Consider the following 19,482-nt stretch of genomic DNA (forward strand, 5'->3'; position numbering starts at 1 on the left):
CTACGATTCTATGATTAGAGTTTTGACAGTTGTTGTCATAGATGCTACTGTTGAAGTTCGATCCCATTTCATCTCGGGTTGGGTTTGGGATTCAGTTGGAGTAGGTGTTATTGTTATTGTAGGTTGTTATGGCAGCTTAAGAACTTTCATATGCTTTTTACAGTTGAGCTCACAAAGAGGGTGAATTTGTTGACCCACTTATTACACCACTTCCCTTCCTCTGCTTGTAGGAGATGGACCTCCTGGAGCCGATGAGGGGGAGAACAGCACCTCGGTGACCAAATTCATCCTCCTAGGTCTCTCCAGCAACCTGCAGGTGCAGCTCACCCTCTTTGGGGTCTTCACAGCCATCTACCTGGTGGCCCTGATGGGCAACATGCTCATCTTACCGCTGATCAGCCTGGACTCCAGGCTCCACACACTCATGTACTTCCTCCTGGGCAACTTCTCAGTGGTGGACATTGGCTCTACCAGTTCCACCATGCCCAAGATGTTGGCCAATTACCTGTCACAGGACAAGTACATCTCATGGGCTTTCTGCCTCTCTCAGATGTTCTTCTTCATCTCCTTCGGGGGGATCGAGTGCCTGCTGCTGGGGGTCATGGCCTATGACCGCTATGTTGCCATCTGTCACCATCTGCACTACGGCACGTTCATGAGCCGGCGGGCATGCACCCTGCTGGCTGCAGCAGCCTGGGTCATGGGCTTGACCAACTCGGCTGTGCACTCATCCCTGATGTCCATCCTGTCCTTCTGCCGGGGCAATGTCCTTCGCCACTTCTTCTGTGACATCCTCCCACTATTTCAGCTCTCCTGCTTCAACATCTGGGCCAACCAGGCTATCAATTTTGCCTTGAGTGGTGCCGTCATCCTGGGCTCCTTGCTGGGGACCCTGGAGTCCTATGTATACATTGTGCTGGCCGTCCTCAGAATCCGCACAAGGGAAGGGCACCTCAAGGCCTTCTCCACCTGCACCTCCCACCTGGTCATGGTCAGCCTCTACTTTGGCACCGTTATCTTCACCTACATTCACCTCAACTCCACCTACCCACAGCATCAGGACTGGGCACAAACCGTGCTCTATGGCATCGTCACCCCCATGCTCAACCCCATTATCTACACTGAGGAAGAAGAAGGTGAAAGGGGCACTCCGAAAAGCCCTGGCTAGGAGGTAGGCAGGTGAAGGGAAGTTGCAGTTGCTTGGGAGCCAGGGCTCCTGGGTTCTATGTCTGGTTCTGGGAGCGGAGCAGGGCCTAGTAGGTTAGATTGGGGGGCTGGAAGTCAGGACTTCTGGGTACTATTCCAGCTCTGGGAGGGGTGTGGAATCTAATGGGTAAAGCATGAGGATGTGAGAGTAAGGATTCCTTAGTTCCACACCCAGTTGAGGGAAAAACTGTGTGTGTGTTTGTGTGTGTATATACAAGGGATTGTTATTCCAGTTGCCAAAGGTGAAAGGTTTTTTTCTGTTTTTGTCTGACTATTTTCCAGTTTTCAGCAGGATTGGGTGTAACATTTTGTGGTTTGAGGCAAAATAGTTTGTTTTTTCTTTGCTGAAAACCTTTTAAAAAATCTAAAAAAGTCCATTTTCAGTTTTTAGACCATAAGTCAACAATTTCTGAGGAGTCATTTTCCCATTGAGATGAAGAATGGGTACGCAGCCTCATGACATGTGTTTGGCCTTGGGTGCCGAGGGGAAAAGAAGCAGCTGAAGTGCTGTGAAGGGTGGATTACCCACCCCTCTTCAGTGTGATTTATTGTTTGGGCCCATTGTGGAAAGACAGCCTGAGCGCTGTGGTGGTCCCTAACCAAGAGTGTCAGTGGGCAGCTGGCAGACTGCGGTGAAAGCCCAGCTCTGGTGGAAGGCAGCAGCATTGTAGTTTCGAGCAGTTTGATGCCTGGCTCATTGTGGGACCTAACCCAGCCGAACTGCTGCCAGGAGGGGGAGCCAATTGCTTCCGACACATATCAGACAGGGCCGAGTGTGTCAGTACTGTAGCCTGATACAAAGGCTTCAGCAGAGGGCTTAAATGCCCAGGGTCCCATTTGGTTGTAATACATGGCCAAGCTGTGCGCTTGGACCTATGGAGAATCCAGATGGCTGCCAGTGTTGAATAAAGTATCCCTGGAGTCAAGCGTGAATTACTTTGGCAAGGGGTAAAATCCATAGGCAGAGGGGCTGTTCTGCGGTGGGAATTCTTACACCACCTTGTTGGGCAAGTGGGAAAGCTTTGTCCAGGATGAGCCAAAACCTAACAAGAAGCAAAAGAAGAGGGCCTTAATTTATGGGCTACATATGGTTTGCAGGTAGTTACAAGCATATAGTATTATGCAAGGGTTAACCATATCCCAACTAGAGGGCCAGGTAAAAGCTAAAAACACCAAGTTAGACAAGTTAGGTGGTAGGGTGGAAAGGTTAGAATCCCAGAATGGAAGCTATCCAGCACAGATAGGCAGGTTGGATCTGCAGGTGAGGGACTTCAGTGATCTCCTCGCCAAGAAGGAGAAGGAGATCCAGTCACTAACAACTAAACAAGAGGAATCCCAAGCTGCCATTGGGGAGCTAATGAAGGAGGTCTGCTCCAGCCAGAGCCAGCAAGCTGAGCATTCCAACAGCCAGAAGAGAGTGGAGAAGCTTCAGCAGAAGCTGCTGCACACGAGGGGGCTCCTAAGAGCCATCAGCCGAGACCCTCTGAGAAAAATTTCAAGAGAATCAAGTAGTGGTACCAGCAGCTTGAGTGATACCGAGCAAGAGATTCTTCGAAAAACAAGGTGGCTGCAATCGAAAAGAGTGAAAGGACTACAGCCTTCGGCTCCCATAGAAGAAGATCTCCCAGCAGCAACAGAGACGAAGGTTCAGGAGGGGAGAATCTTGCCCATGGCACCGCTAACAATGACGATAATCAGCTACGGGCCAGATTCAACACACCCATTGGAGACCCAGCAGGAGATCAAGCCATATGCTCCTGAGCAGGCCTGAGCAGTAGGAAAGCCCTTGGACCCCCTGAACAGGGGGACGCCTTAGACTGGCTGGCCAAAATAAGCTCCCTCCCAGGACTCAATAAGGAGGATGCTATTGCCTTAATATGGGAGTCTGTGCCAGGAGAGGACTTCAGAGCTCTCCCCATCCATCTGCACGTGGCTGACACCGATACCACCATGCAACTGTATGAGGGCGTAAAGAAGTTATATTTTCCTCACGAGAACTTAATTGGCAAGTATTACTCAGAGAGACAGGGGGCCCAAGAACGCCCCGAGAGATATCTTAGTAGGAAGAAGCTGCTGTTCCAGCTTGCAGATGGCCACTCTTGTGGCACCCCAGAATTTCAGGAAGCAGTTCCCACTAGTTAGCTCCCACTTTGAAGGTGGCAATGGGACCGGTGAATCACCAGACCACACTCCTGAGAGATATGGAGGATAGGATGTGGGAAGCCTTTGAAGTCCAAAGGGAAGCATTCCTGGCATTCAAAAAGAAGGTCTCCACAGTCACGGACAAGCGCAGTCAGGAAAAGTAGCTCAATGTGAAAGACTCTGATCACCTGAAGAAGACCAGAAAGCATGTTACATTCCAGCAAGATAAATACCAGAGTAGTTCCAACAGCAAGGAACAAAGAACATTCCACAACATTTTGTGGCAAAAGCTTCTTCACTTTGAAAATAAAGAAGCTATCAACGGTCTGCCGACTGAGGAGCTACTGCAAAAGCTAGAACAGCATAGAAGAAAACATGAAGATGGAACCGCGTATGAGCCTCCAAAAGGTATCACAAATGAGGTTGAACCAGCTTTTGTAACCTGAGCAGATTTACCAAATAATTCAGACAAACTCACTGGTAAGAATAAACATAAAAATAAGTTTGACTACAGAAGATACATTTTACGTGATTATAAGTGATAGGCAAAAAGTCAGATAAGTTAGAAAAAGAAAATAAAAGCTAAGCATCAATCTAAACTCTCAACCTTATCTAGATTAAGCATTTTTTCTCACCCCAATGGATATTGCAGGTTGCTTATTGTCTTGGATACACAGGCCTTTCCCTGTCAGGCCAAGGGACCAGTCTCCTCAGCTTCAGCATTCCTATTGCCCTGCATATCACAGTCCCTAGGATCTCCACCAGGGTTTTCTGATTCCAGCCCAGCTTCTGTGTAATATGTGGATGAGGATTACAAAGAGATTTAGGCACCTAAAGATGGAGACAGGCACCTAGTGAGATTAATCAAAGCTCCTAAGTAAGCCAGGTGGCTAAATCCCATGGACATTCAATGGGAGTTAGGCACCTAATCTGCTATTGTAATAGAATAGGTAGGTGCCTAAATCCCTTTATAATCCTGGCCCCGTGTCTATCTTCTCAAGTTCTAAGGCCTGGGCTTCACTTGAACTCCAGAAACATTAAACCTATCATTTGCAAAAGAGCCTACTGGAGCACACCTTGGGTTTATACAACTGATACACTACCATCTGCAAACCTCTGCAAGAGCAGACCATAATGGACTTTATCCAAGGAAATATAGGTGCTTACAGGGTTAGGCAGCAGCTGAGCAGAGGTTTTGAGGATGTAAATTTTGGACTTAGGCACCTAAATGCTTTTGCGGATCTAGCTCTCGGCTACTCCTCAGTGGGGCTGGGTTTGGACAGGTAACTTAGAGGTGAAAGCAGCAACTTCATCTCTTATCTCCGGAGCCAGCCTGTCCCATCCTGCTCTACATTGTTTGTAGTATCCACATGGAAATGGGGTGTGAACTGAGACCTCATCTCCTTTCAAATGTTCAGGGGTCTAAGGCCAGGGACGATCCTGCTCTCTAAAGATGCCTTATTGGGGCACAATCTATTCCCAGGCCCTGCCACAGTGTGGTGCACACAGCATGGTGTGCAAGGGACATAACATCAACCCAGGGATTCAGTTACTGATAGCAAACAAAGCAATCAGACCATCAGACCAAGCAGGGAATCCCCTAGGAAACTCCCGTGAGGAGCACAGAGCTTTGATTATCCCCAGTGGGCATTAGCAGGGGAGAGAGTAGAAAACAGCTCAGCAGAAGGGACCCAATGTATCTTGGGTGCAAAATCACTGATTTCCCTGGAGAGGCCCCAGGAATGGGCTTGGCCCTCTGGAGGAACCAGTGACTGACTCTGCAGCATCCTGTGCAATTAAAGCAGACACAAGGGGCTGTGGGTGCTGCAGAATCTGTAACCATACAGCGAACTTTTACTACAGGCCATGAGCTGTGACAGTGATTTTCAGAGTGACTTCAGGGAATTACGTGCCCAGCTCCCATTGACTGCACAATGGGAGTTAGGCAACTAATGTCCTTAGACCCCTTTGAATATCCCAGACTTAATATACAGAGATTTCTGTTTTGTCCCCTTGTATCCTAATTTTCTTTGCACAACCCTAACCCTAAGCGGCCAGATGATTAGCCCAAGGATCTGAAGTCTGACATTTTTCAGTAGTACATATAGAAGCCCAGGTGGCAGCTGTGCAATCTTCCCTCACTCACCACTCCCTGGACATGTGCTTCTAACCTGCCCTGGAGGGACCCTTGCTATATATGACAGAGGATTCCTTTCTGCATACTCCTGGACCTCTCTCTAGTAATGGAGAACAAGGGTGCAAATATGTTTTCAGTGATGTTGACATTTGTGTGGTGGGGACACGTCTTCTAGGAACCGCACAAAGATCCCCAATCCATTTCTTAAGGTCACCATGAAGCCATCACAAGGCACAAACTTTGATGCTTATGCCAACATAGTCAGCAGTGTGCCCTTGTTGCCAAGAAGGCCAACAGCATATTGGGCTGTATTAGTAGGAGCATTGCCAGCAGATCGAGGGAAGTGATTATTCCCATCTATTCGACACTGGTGAGGCCACACCTGGAGTATTGTGTCCAGTTTTGGTCCCCCTACTATAGAAAGGATGTGGACAAATTGGAGAGAGTCCAGAGGATAGCAACAAAAATAATTAGGGGGATGGGGAACATGATTTACGAGGAGAGGCTGAGGGAACTGGAGTTATTTAGTCTGCAGAAGAGAACAATGAGGGGTGATTTGATAGCAGCCTGATCCTGAGGTCTCTTCTAACCCTAATATTCTATGATTCTATGATTGTACAGAAGGGGGGAAGGACTAGGAGGTGAGATGGCACAAAATCCATCTAGCTCTTGAGGGATAAAGACAAAATTCGCTACAAAATATTTTGACTATAGGCTGGTATCCCAAAATGCACCAAAAATTGCAGATCAGGTCTAAATAAATGTCTCCATGTGAATTACCTATCCATTCTCTGTAAGTAACCCCCGTGTTACAATTGGAGAAACCAAGGAACAGGGATTTGAGGTAATTTATTCACATATCTGGGCTTAGATCACAGGAGCTCTAGTGTCTTGATCACCTCTCTAGCCCCTGCTGCCTAGCTGTACTTGTTACTATTTTACACTGGTATTCTCAAGGGAGTGTAAGGGAGTTAGTCAACCAAGAAGTAGATGCCTTACTTCCTTAGGTTCCTGTGGGAATCCCACCCTTCATTTTCCGAGATTCAAGAAAAGCCCAGCCCTTGGAATTAACAAGATAGACACAGGGCCAGATTAAAAATGGGTTTAGGCACCTATATATGGAGATAGATACCTATTGGGATTTTCAATACCATCTAAGCAGGTTAGGCGCCCAACTCTCATTGAATGTTCATGGGATTTAGCCAAGTAGCTCACTTAGGAGCTTTGATAAATCCTACTGGGTGCTTGTCTCCATCTTTAGGTGCCCACATCGCTCTGTAATCCTGGCCTACCGGTAACACACAAGCTAGGGTGGAGTCAGGGTACCCGGCGGGAGATCCTAGGGCCTGTGCCATGCAGGGGTCAGACTAGGGGATCATAATGGCACCTTTTGGCTTGAAATCCATTAATTTATGAACTTTTGCCTCTTGACCTCAGCTTCTGAGCTCTGCAGGGCTTCAGGGAGTGAGTCCGGCAAGCCCTTAGGAAATAGATGTAGATAGACAGCCTTCTACAGCATCAGTCCTCTAGTGTCTGTGAAGCTCGAAGTGAGCTTCACACAGCTCATCTACAGAGAGCAACAGATTTGAATCTAATTCAGGGTACATCTACACTACAGCGGGGAGTCGATTTAAGATACGCAAATTCAGCTACGTGAATAGCGTAGCTGAATTCAACGTATTGCAGCCGACTTACCCCGTTGTGAGGACGGCGGCAAAATTGACTTCTGCCGCTTTTTGTCAGCGGCGCTTACTACCACCTCTGCTGGTGGAGTTAGAGCGCCGATTCGGGGATTGATTGTCGCGTCCCAACGGGACGCGATCAATCGATCCCCGAGAGGTCGATTTCTACCCGCCGATTCAGGCGGGTAGTATAGACAAGACCTTAGTCACTTCATTTTCAGAGGGAGGGGTGAACGGGCTCTTACACATCTGTGTCTTTGGCTTCTAGATACTGCAGCGGTAAGAACAATGGAGATAGAGAAATAATGACCAAAGAATCCTGGTACTGGAGGATCGAATGCATCATAAATTAGGGAAAAATCCACAGTGACCAGCACAGTAAGTTCACTTTTTCTACAAAATATTGCTGTGGATTAATATACAGAGAAATGTAAGACTCTAAACATAAATTACAATTTGAACCCTTTAAGGCTTTAGCTGTCAATTAAGTCAGACATCTAGACCCACTCAGAAAAAAATCAGTGCAAAATTTTGACTTTGTATTGAAGCCCAAAATCAGAAATTTTTTTAGTATTTGTTGACCAAAAATTTATTTCTTTGTATCTAATTCCTAATGTTAACTGGAAACATTAAGTTAAAAGCAGAAGAAAATTGTGGTTTTCAGTCACCCTCCCCCCAAAAGAAAAACAAAAAAAAAGGGGGTTTGCTAAGTAAAGAAGAATATTTCCCTGGACATATTTGTTTAGTTCAAAATCCCATTTTTTGGGGGGTGGGGGGGAGGGAATGGACAGAAAATCTCTGACCATCCCAAATTGGAAATTAAGCTTTAAACAAAGATGGGGAACATTATTATTTTTAATAATACAGCAATTTCAAACTTGTTTGTTCTATTGCAACCATGTTTATTTCTGTTTCAAAGGAATACTTATGGGAATGTAAAATACAAGCAAGCAGCAAAGCCCACAGATTGTGTTTTATAGACTAGCACTTGTAAACTCAGATGCAGAGATGCACCAGCCACATGATGCCTCTCTATCTCAGTCCTGCTCAAGGACACAGAGGACTTCAAGGGGGATAGAAGGAAGATCTGCTCACGCCTCATATCCTCTGTCCCACACTGCTGCCAGCTGAACACCAATGCTGTAAACAGTTGCACAGAACATACACATAGTAAAACACAGCCTTTCTATAACTGAGATCAGAGTCCTAGTAGACAAGGCAGAGAAAGGGGAGAGAGGAAACAGAGACACAGGGAGGGGAAGTGACTGCCCAAGGTCACCCAGCAGGTCAGTGACAGAGTCAAGAACAGAACCCAAGTCTCCTGATTACCACTGACCCACAGGGCACAGACATGAAGGTAGAGAGGGAAATGATAAAACAGAGCAGCAACAGAGGGATTCACCTAGCCCATCATCACACAGAGACACAAGTGCAGCTGGTATTTGCAGCCATGAATCAATCTGTAAGCAGGTAGCAGGCCGTCTCTACACAGAACTCAGTGTGGAATCATGACAGATGAGCTGGCGCTCGGCACGCTGTGTGTGTCTGTGTCGTGTTTCCCTGGGAAGAAGGAATGAGGCATTGCTGGTGGTTTAGAAATTTCCAGTCCAAGTTGTTACCTTGCTCTTTGTCCTAAGAAGAACTGACTGGAAGGGACTTAGATCATCGAGTCCAATCCCCTGCTCTCACTGGCAACCCAGTCATATAATCCCCATCAAAAACTGATCCAGCCCCATGTTAACACCAGTTAGGTTGTTTGTCCCCAACTGCTCCTATTCGGACACTCTTCCAGATCGTCCCTCCTCTGATGGGGACAAACCTTCTTCTCATTTCCAAGCTGAATTTACCCGTGGCCAATTTATCCCCATTCCTTCTTGTGCCGACATTGTCCTTTAGCATCAGTAGCTCTGCTCCCTCCCTCGTATTTACTTCCTTGATGTATTCATAAAGAGTGTTCATAACCCCTCTCATCTGGTATTTTGCTAGGTTAAATTAGCCAAACTCTTTTAGGCTATAGGAATACTTGTGGCACCTTAGAGACTAACAAATTTATTTGAGCATAAGCTTTCGTGAGCTACCGCCTACTCCTTCGGATGCATAGAATGGAACATATATTGAGGAGATATATATACACTCTACAAAGGAAAAAGGACACTAAACTATCTAAACTGCTACATGCCACAAGGAGCCACAACACTAGTTCCCTTAACCCATCCAACAATATTGTTAATCTTTCCAGCTATACTCTTAGTCCAGCAGAAGAGTCGGTCCTATCTCGGGGCCTCTCCTTTTGTCCCTCCAGACCCACGAACATGATGCAGTTCTCCGGTGACCTAGAATCCTACTTTCGACGACTCCGACTCAAAGAATATTTCCAACAAACCTCTGAACAGCATACTAACCCACAGAATCCCCCCACCAGCACTACAAAAAAAAAAAAAAGGATTCTGCGTGGACTCCTCCAGACGGTCAAAACAATAGACTGGACTTCTACATAGATTGCTTCTGTCAACGTGCAAAGGCTGAAATTGTGGAAAAGCAACATCACTTGCCCCATAGCCTCAGCCATGCTGAACACAACGCCATCTACAGCCTCAGAAACAACTCTGACATCATAATCAAAAAGGCTGACAAAGGAGGTGCTGTTGTCATCGTGAATAAATTGGAATATGACCAAGAGGCTGCTACAGGCCATTATCCTCTGATTCCACTGAGGATTACCTAAAGAAATTACACCATCTGCTAAAAAACCTCCCTGACAAAGCACAGGAACAAATCTGTACAGACACATGCCTAGAACCCCAACCAGGGGTATTCTATTTGCTACCCAAGATCGATAAACCTGGAAATCCTGGATGCCCCATCGTCTCAGGCAATCCTAACATCAGGATTGTCTGGTTATGTGGACTCTCTCCTCAGGCCCTACGCTACCAGGACTCCCAGCTATTTTCAAGACACCACTGACTTCCTGAGGAAACTACAATCCATCGGTGATCTTCCAGAAAACACCATCCTGGCATCTATGGATGTAGAAGCCCTCTACACCAATATTCCACACAAAGATGGACTACAAGCTAACAGGAACAGTATCCCCGATAATGTCACAGCTAACCTGGTGGCTGAAGTTTGTGACTTTTTCCTCACCCACAACTATTTCACATTTGGGGACAATATATACCTTCAAGTCAGCGGCACTGCTATGGGTACCCTCATGGTCCCACAGTATGCCATCATTTTTATGGCTGACTTAGAACAACGCTTCCTTAGCTCTCGTCCCCTAACGCCCCTACTCTACTTGCGCTATATTGATGGCATCTTCATCATCTGGACCCCTGGAAAAGAAGCCTTTGAGGAATTCCACCATGATTTCAATAATTTCCATCCCACCATCAACCTCAGCCTAAATCAATCCACACAAGCAGTCCATTTCCTGGACACTACTGTGCTAATAAGCGATGGTAACATAAATACGACCCTATACCAGAAACCTACTGATCGCTATACTTACCTACATGCCTCCAGCTTCCATCCAGGATACACCACACGATCCATTGTCTACAGCCAAGCTCTAAGATACAACTGCATTTGCTCCAATCCCTCAGACAGAGACAAGCACCTACAAGATCTCTATCAGGCATTCTTAAAACTACAATACCCACCTGCTGAAGTGAAAAAACAGATTGACAGCCAGACGAGAACCCAGAAGTCACCTCCTACAAGACAGGCCCAACAAAGAAAATAACAGAACACCACTAGCCGTCACCTTCAGCCCCCAACTAAAACATCTCCAGCGTATAATCAAAGATCTACAACCTATCCTGAAAGGTGATCCCACACTCTCACAGATCTTGGGAGACAGACCTGTCCTCGCTTACAGACAACCCCCCAATCTGAAGCAAATACTCACCAGCAACCACACATCACTGAACAAAAACACTGACCCAGTAACCTATCCTTGCAACAGAGCCTGATTCCAACTCTGTTCACATATCTATTCAAGTGACATCATCATAGGACCTACTCACATCAGCCATACCATCGGGCTCATTCACCTGCACATCTACCAATGTGATATATGCCATCATGTGCCAGCAATGCTCCTCTGCCATGTACATTGGCCAAACCGGACAGTCTCTATGCAAAAGAATTAATGGACACAAATCTGACATCAGGAATCATAATACTCAAAACCAGTAGGAGAACACTTTAACCTGTCTGGTCATTCAATGACAGACCTGCGGGTGGCAATTTTGCAACAGAAAAGCTTCAAAAACAGACTCCAATGAGAAAATGCTAAGCTGGAATTGATATGCAAACTAGATACAATCAATTTAGGCTTGAATAAGGATTGGGAATGGCTGAGCCATTACAAACATTGAATCTATCTCCCCTTAGAAGTATTCTCACACTTCTTATCAAACTGTCTGTACTGGGCTATCTTGATCATCACTTCAAAAGTTTTCTTCTCTTACTTAATTGGCCTCTCAGAGTTGGTAAGACAACTCCCACCTATTCATGCTCTCTGTATGTGTATATATATCTCCTCAATATATGTTCCATTCTGTCCATCCGAAGAAGTGGGCTTTAACCCATGAAAGCTTATGCTCTAATAAATTTGTTAGTCTCTCAGGTGCCACAAGTACTCCTGTTCTTTTTGCGGATACAGATTAACACGGCTGCTACTCTGAAATCTTTTAGGCTATATCTACTCAGCAAACTAGGGCTGTGATTCACCAGCTTGCATACATGTATTCACACTAGCTCGATGAGTATAAATAGCAGTGTAGCTGCGGTAGCATGGTTGGCAGCATGGCTTAGCCATGCTGAATACAAGCCTACCTGAAACCTGGGGCTATATGTTCAGCACAGATTCCCGTGCTACCATGGCCATGCTACTTTTCAGACTTATGATAGCTGTCGTCGAGCTATTGCAAGTAGTGTATGCAATCTGGGAATCACTCCCCCTATTTTGTAGTGTAGATGTAGATTATTCTTCTCCCCTCAAATAACTCTCCATTGTAGCAATAGGATGACCATCATTCCTAAGATAATTGGGTTTGGGTTGTAACTTGTTCCATATTTAAACTGCATTTTATCAAGCCTCATCTTGGACCAGATCCTCAGATCATGGAAAGGGACACAGTAAATGTAAGGGACTGTGGCAATTTACACTGGTGTGACAATGCTCCTCACTAGTGGTGTGATTGTCAGAGGTGAGGAGGCAGGAGCGCTCACCATTGTCCTTGCTCCTCCTTCCATAGGCAGTCCATGATGTACTGAGAAAGCAAATGTCCAACCAAACTACCATGACCGAGTTCCGTCTCCTGGGATTGTCTGAGGTTCAGGATTTTACACTCTGTGGTGTTTCTAGGGACTTACCTGGCAGCCCTGGTGAGAAATCTCCTTGTTATCATCCTTGTAGTGCTTGACCACCACCTTCATACCCCCATATACTTCTTCCTGATGAATTTGTCCATACTAGACCTCAGATCCATCTCCGTCTCTGTCCCCATGTCCATGGTCAATTCCCTATTGAACACCAGGTTGTTTTCTTATGCTGGATTCGTTGCCCAAGTTTTTCTCTTCATTTTCTTCACTGTGGCTGACTTTGCTTTTCTCATCATCATGGTTTACGACTGTTACGTTGCTATCTGCCAACCACTGCACTATGAGACTATAATGAACAGGAGATCTTCTGTCCAAATGGCAGCTAGTGCCTGGATTAGTGGAATTCAGGTCTCTACTATGCGGACTGAAAATATATTTGCATTAAACTTTTGTGGAGGCAACATGATGGATCAGTTCTTCTGTGAAATCCCCCAGCTACTCAGGATCTCCCGTTCTGACTGATACCTTAGTCAAGTTGTTGTTAATTCTTTTCTCTTGTTCTTAGGCTTAAACTGTTTTGCTTTTATAATTGTGTCATATGTTCAGATCTTCAAAACAGGGTTGAGGATCCCTTCTGAGCGGGGCCGGCATAAAGCCTTCCCCACCTGCCCTCCTCACATCATTGTGATCTCTTCATTACTTTGCATTGGTAGGTTTGCATACCTTAAACCCACCTCCAGCTCAACATCAGGTCTGGATGTCATGGTGGCTGTAATCTCTTCTGTGGTGCCTCCAGTGATGAATCCAGTCATCTACAGCATGAGGAACAAGGAGATAAAAGGTGCCCTGAGGAAACTGACTGAGGGGAAGTTATTCAAGATGAATAAAATTTCCAGATTTCTCCCATGACCATGTTTGCATACTGTGCTTCTTTAAAGATATAATCAACTGATGACATTATTGTCTCCACGGGAATGTGATGTGCAGTCTTTTTATGCAAAAACTCTATGTTCACAGTAGCAATAATCCAGACTAAGTTCACTGACATCAGTGGAGATACTGTAGGTTTACACCAGTGTAAATTAGATAAGAAACTATCTATCTATCTATCAAAAAAAATAATTGTTAACACAGAGTTGAGGTTGCCTAGTGATAGCCCTTGCCATATCAGGGCATTTAATTCAGCAACACTTAAACCTTGGAAACCCAAGAAATACAGAATGAAGGTACATGCTCACATAACCTTAACTCTGACCCCAGGATCTGACAATAGCTACTCGGAATTATCTGCCTACACTCCAACTGCATTCACTGTGCTAGCTGTAGCTGTATTGAATAATGCAGGCAGTAGGTGGGGCAAGTTGGTGGAGGTGTGATTGTGAAGGTGATATGAGGAGATTTGGGGATTAGCTGAGGAGCGTCACAGAGCCGTGACTGTGATATAACAAGATCTGGGTCTGAGTCCCACCATGTATGTGATCAAGGGAGAGAGGTGCACCTGTCCCTCAAGGGTCCCGTCTTGCATCAATTCAATACAGAACGGTGTAGTTTGTGTCAGTAGCAGGGCACTGGTGTCTTCTTGCCATGGGTATAGCCAGTAGTGAAGTGGGATACGAGAGCAGGCTGTGGATTTAATGATGGGTAGGGAAGTATAAATATAGGTGATCTTCTGTATGAAAGGGGCTGTAAAAAGGGATGAATTGGCTGTTATATTTCACTGGTGTGGTGTTCTGTCAGGGGAGCAGGCTGTGCTTGAGGGCAGGGCAGGTGAAGATAGCTCCGGTGACAAGGCAGAGTGGAAGCATGTGCTGTTATATTTGCACCTGGCAGAGAAGAAGATAAACACCGACACCAAGGAAGCTGACAGGAACACAGCTGAGTGCTATGCTCTTTTTATTTTTCTAACTGCAGAATGGAAAGTAACATGAAAGTGAGGCTGTGTGCTGGGGAGGGGAGAGTGCTCAAACATTGAAAGGCACAGGACATCATGTGTGTTATGGGTGTCGTGAGGCATCGCAAAGGGACAGGGGAGTTATGTTTATGGGGGCATTTAATTCAGTTCTGCATTTCCTTGTTAGAAGTGTGAGTAGCTGAAATCGACCTTCTGGACAGGCACGAGCTGTCACTGGGAAACCGTAACTCTCTGTTAATGAAGTTTTATTTCCTAATTTTTTAAGAGAAAGAAAGCTTGTTGGTCGGAGTTAGTGGTCATTCTAGTGGCTGTAAGTGTCAGTGGATATGGATGATGAGTGAAGCAAAAGGCTTTTTTAAGAACCATCACATTTTTCTGGAAAGGAGCTGTAATCTGTGCACTGCTCGGCCAATCTGGGTTACCCTCACATCCACCCACTACCCCCAAATCTCTCGGTAAGCGCAGCACAAAGCTGGACACAGCCATCTGCAGTAATGCAGGCTCAGAGAGGTGTGAAGCGGCCTGTTCATCTCATTGAGTTGTTCTCAGCCGAGTGAGAAACACCTCCAGGAGACAGTACAGCCTGAAACAATCACTTGGAGAGGTGTGAACTGCTCCCCTCATATCAGTCACCCAGGTGCCAGCAGGATGTTCAGTGTGTTGTGGGTGCATGTCCCTGTTTGCCTCTTCACAGCTTGACACCCCAAGGGGTGGCGCTTCCGCAGACGCTGGCACACATTGGGAGGGTTAAGGAGACAGCCTCAGTCACCTCCCCTCTCCCCCGCCCTGCTGAAGGGCAAGATCAAAGCCCCCAACATCAAAAAAGGGGGAGAGTGAGGGGAGATACCCCCAGAGATGCATAGAAAACCCTCCTCCCCCGACATTGGCACACACCAGGGAGGGAAATGTGAGGCTGTCGGGCGCCCTGCCCCTTGTTCTAGCTCTGGATCCAGCAGAGAAGGAGATAGACACACACGCACATAGAGCGCTGATGAAAAGACAGCAGGGTGCTGTGCTCGCTGTTGAAAAACTGAAACTAAAACAGGAAAATGAAGCTTTCCGCTGGGGAGGGGGGAGAGTATAGAGCCCCCTGAACATTGAAAGAAACAGGACATCGCACCCCTCTGTTGTCCCAGTCCCCCTATCACTCACACTCATATCCCCCATTCCCAGTGTTCCATCCCTCCTTATCTCCTGACCTCCAATCCACCTCCTACCCACCTTCCCTTTCAATCCCCCGCTCCATAATCACCCCTGTCCTCCCTGCCCCAAAAACCCTTCTCCCCTAATTCCCATCCTCATCATGCTCCCCTCCAGAACGTGAGTGCGTTTCAAAAATAGTTTCAGCACTTCTTAAATATCCTGCTGTGCTCAGGTGACATTTCCCCACAATTCAAAACCCTCAGACAGAGCCAGATGCCTCCTGTTCTTAGTTTCAGATTTCTGCTCGGGGTTAGATTTCAACTCAAAGTGCCCAGCTGCCATGCAATTTTGCCAGCCAGAACATTCCAACTTATAAGTAGCTTTCAACCAGCTCATGCTCTCTCCATGCCTGTGCCCACTGTAATCCATTTGGCATGATTCCAAGCACTTCTGAGGCTGAAGGACCGAACTGAGAGAGCTAAACTCTTTGACTAATAACACCGTAACTTTATTTCCCCTGTAGGGAGGCTGGGGTAGCCTTGAGCACTGGGTATTGCTGGGACAAAATGACCAGCAGGGTGAGACACTGACAGGGATCGTGAAAGCATTCACAGTTACATTTGATCAGAGAATGAATTAAACCACCATGGTGCAGGTCTCCAACCAGCCACTCACTCACAGGGAATCTCCCTGATGTGGAGGTTAGTGCAAAATTGTCCATGGCGGGGGGGTCTCTGCCCCTCCTTCTACAGTAGCTGGCGCTGGTTCCTCCAGGAGTCACTGCTCTCAGAAGGGCAGTTCCCAGGAGCCTGGGGAAAGAGGCACATTTAGTCCCATAAAGCTCTGCTGACTCTCAGGGCTGAATTCAGACACTCTAGGGCCATGCAAGGGACTCTCTCCCCTTGATCCGGTGTCCCACGTGGCGTGGCGGTGGCAGGAATCCCTCAAAGAGAGGCTGGGACAGTGGCATTGGACCCCTTCTCTGTTCCAGAAGAGGAGCAGGTGACTGTCCCCCAACCCCTTGGGATCAGCATGGTGCCCACAGAGAGTCAGGGGGCAGTTGTGGTATTCCGAGTCCTTACTTTCCCAGCCAGGGTGTATTTGCTTGGGTGAGGGAGTCAGGACTGCTGTTCTCTTCCCCTCCTCCTGCACATCGAGGCCCCTGCTGAGGTGGGGTTGTTGGAGTCCCCCAGAGCAGTTCATACCCCAAGGAGATGCCTGGGGCAGTTCCCTTCTCCCACAGCCATTGTCTCAGGCCCTCTTCAGACTCAGGCAGACGATGCTGCAGATGCTGCAGTGGGCGCAGATCTCCCCATCCCATCTTTATTGTTCCAGGCTGTGGGTCATGCAATATCTTTTGCTGGCCTCTGTCAGAGCCAGGGTACTGGACTCTGGTGATTCCTATATTCCTATGGAACACAGGCAAATTCTGTTTGGAAAAAAAAGAAAGACAAATATTTCATCCAGATCTATGAAAATTCATTAAGAGCTCAAACAAAACTGAATCATGGATCATCTCTAAATAAAAGTTTCATTATCAATTTTCTCATCCAGTCTCAATTATTATGCCCCAGATTTTGGTAGTGAGACACAGAGAGTTGAAGTAACATAGCTGCATAGTTTTTGGCATCTTGTGAACTCCTGTCTCTAGATCCCTGGCTGTACTAGTTATAATTTCAGGCTGGGATTCTCAAGGGAGTCTAAGGGAGTTAGGAGCCCAAGATGTACATGTCTTACTCCCGTAGACTCTTTTGTGAATCCCAGCCTTCATTATGTGAAATTCAGGAAAAGCCTGGGCCTTGGAAATGAACAAGATAGACACAGAACCAGGATTACAAAGGCACCTAAAGAAGGAGACAGGTGCCTATTGGAATTTACAATAGCATCTAAGCAGGTTAAACTCCTAACTCCCAGTGAATGGCCGTAGGTGCCTGTCTCCATCTTTGTAATCCTGGGCCACAGATAACACAGACGCTGGGCTGGAATCAGGGAATGCTGGGGGAGATCATATGTGGGGGTGCAATGTGGGGCTTAGACTTGAGGGACAGAATGGCTCTTTTGGCTTTATCACCTAGGCATCTATGCACTTGCCTCTGGGCCTCTGCTGCTGAGCTGTGCAGGGCTCCAGGGAGTGAGTCCCACTAGCTCTTAGGAAATAGACATGAATAAATCACCTTTCTGCAGCATCAGTCCTTTAATGCCAATGATGCTCAGTGCCAGCTACACACAGCTCATCTGCAGAGAGCAACAGGTTTGAGTCTAGTTTTGTCAGTTCAGTCTCAGAATGAGGAGGTGGGGAAAGGATTCTCGGATACCTGAGCCTTTAGCTTCTAGATTCTGGTATAGATATAGATATTGACCAAAGAATCATGGTGCTGGATGACTGAATGTGTCATATGTTGAGAAAAAATACACAAAGACTAGTACAGGAAGTTTGCTATTTCAATTAAATATGTTGGGGGAGGGGGAGGTCAACATTCAGGGGAAAATTAAGATGATAAATAAGACTTACATTATGAACTCATTAAGACTTTTACTTTCAGTTTAATCAAATACTTGTTGCTGATTGGAATTTTTCCACCCTTTGGGAAAATCTTGACTTTTCACAGGAAACCCCAAATCATCCCCCCCCCCCCAGTTTTTTTGGCAAATGAAAAACTTTCTGCTGAAAACTAGATTTTTTTTTTAATCACAATACCAAAAAAGTTTGGTTTTAGAGTTTTCAGTTTCTTTACAAAATAATCCCAAAATCTTTGAGATTCTAAGATTTTGTTGGTGGTGGTTAGCTAAAAAAACAATCTCCTTTAACACAGCTGAAAATTTCCAAACAGCCGTAAATTTTAAATAAATTGGAGAACATTAATATTGCCTGATAAGAGCTTGATTTCAAACCATTTATTCTGTTGCAGCTGTGTGATTTCTCTTTCAACGGGATAGTTGTGAGGAGGTAACAACTGAATAACCAGTAAAGTTGGCAGTGCACAGAATGTTTCATACAGACTAGTCTCTTAAAACCCTGGTTTATAGTTGAACCAGGCAGCCAAAGCTGTCTATCCTGACCCCATTCAAGGACATATGGGAACTCACTGGGGCTATGTTTTCAAAGGTATTTAGATGTCTAGTGGGATTTTCAGAAGCACCTAGGACCTTATAACTCTTTAATTTCAAGGGGTTTTGGGGCCTAGATGCTTTTGAAAATCCCACTAGGTGCCTCAATACCTTTAACAATCAGCTCCACAGCCCATCTCTGAAAGCCCTTACAATCCTAGTAGACATAGCAGAGAAAGGGAAGGAGGGGAAAGAGAGGCAGAAAGAGGGGAAATGACTGGCCTAAGGTCACACATCAGGTCACTGGCAGAGACAAGACTATAGCTCAAGTGTCCCTGCACCGCACAGCACAGAGTAAACGATACAACATAGTGGTGATGGAGGGGTCCTGCTAGTGCATTGTTACATGCAGACTGAAGTGCAGATGGGAATTGATCCCATAAATCAATTTGTAAGCAGGCAGCAGGTACAGAGCTTGCGGTAGAAAAATTTACAGATGAGCTGCTACTTATGATACTGGAAGGGTCTATGTCATATTGCCCTTCAAAGTGGGAATCAGGATGTGTTCTCATTTTAGTCTATTAGTTTAATGTCCAAGTTGTGAGCTTGGTGTTCGTCACAATGGAGGGACCTTCTTTGCAAGAATTGTTGGATTTGGAGTGTGCTTTGTTCCATCCTTCATACTGCATTTTATCATGCCTCACCTTGGGCCAAATCCTCAGATCGTGTAAAGTGATGAAGCTCTGTTGAGTTTAAAGGAGGTTATACTAGTATGATAATATGACTGATGGATCGTCAGAGTTGAGGAGTACTAACAACACCTAGTCATTGTAAGTGACAAGTTCTGTGCCCCTTTGAGATTCATTTAATGAGATATTAGAGAA

At 46.0% G+C, this 19,482-nt stretch overlaps 1 pseudogene; it reads left to right on the forward strand.

Annotated features, from left to right (window-relative positions):
• The first annotated feature begins 233 nt into the window (after window positions 1-233).
• On the forward strand, window positions 234-1,175 carry LOC128847977 (olfactory receptor 5F1-like; annotated as a pseudogene).
• The last annotated feature ends 18,307 nt before the right edge of the window (window positions 1,176-19,482 follow it).

Source organism: Malaclemys terrapin, chromosome 13, assembly GCF_027887155.1.
Source record: "Malaclemys terrapin pileata isolate rMalTer1 chromosome 13, rMalTer1.hap1, whole genome shotgun sequence".
In the NCBI taxonomy this organism is placed as follows: domain Eukaryota; kingdom Metazoa; phylum Chordata; order Testudines; family Emydidae; genus Malaclemys; species Malaclemys terrapin.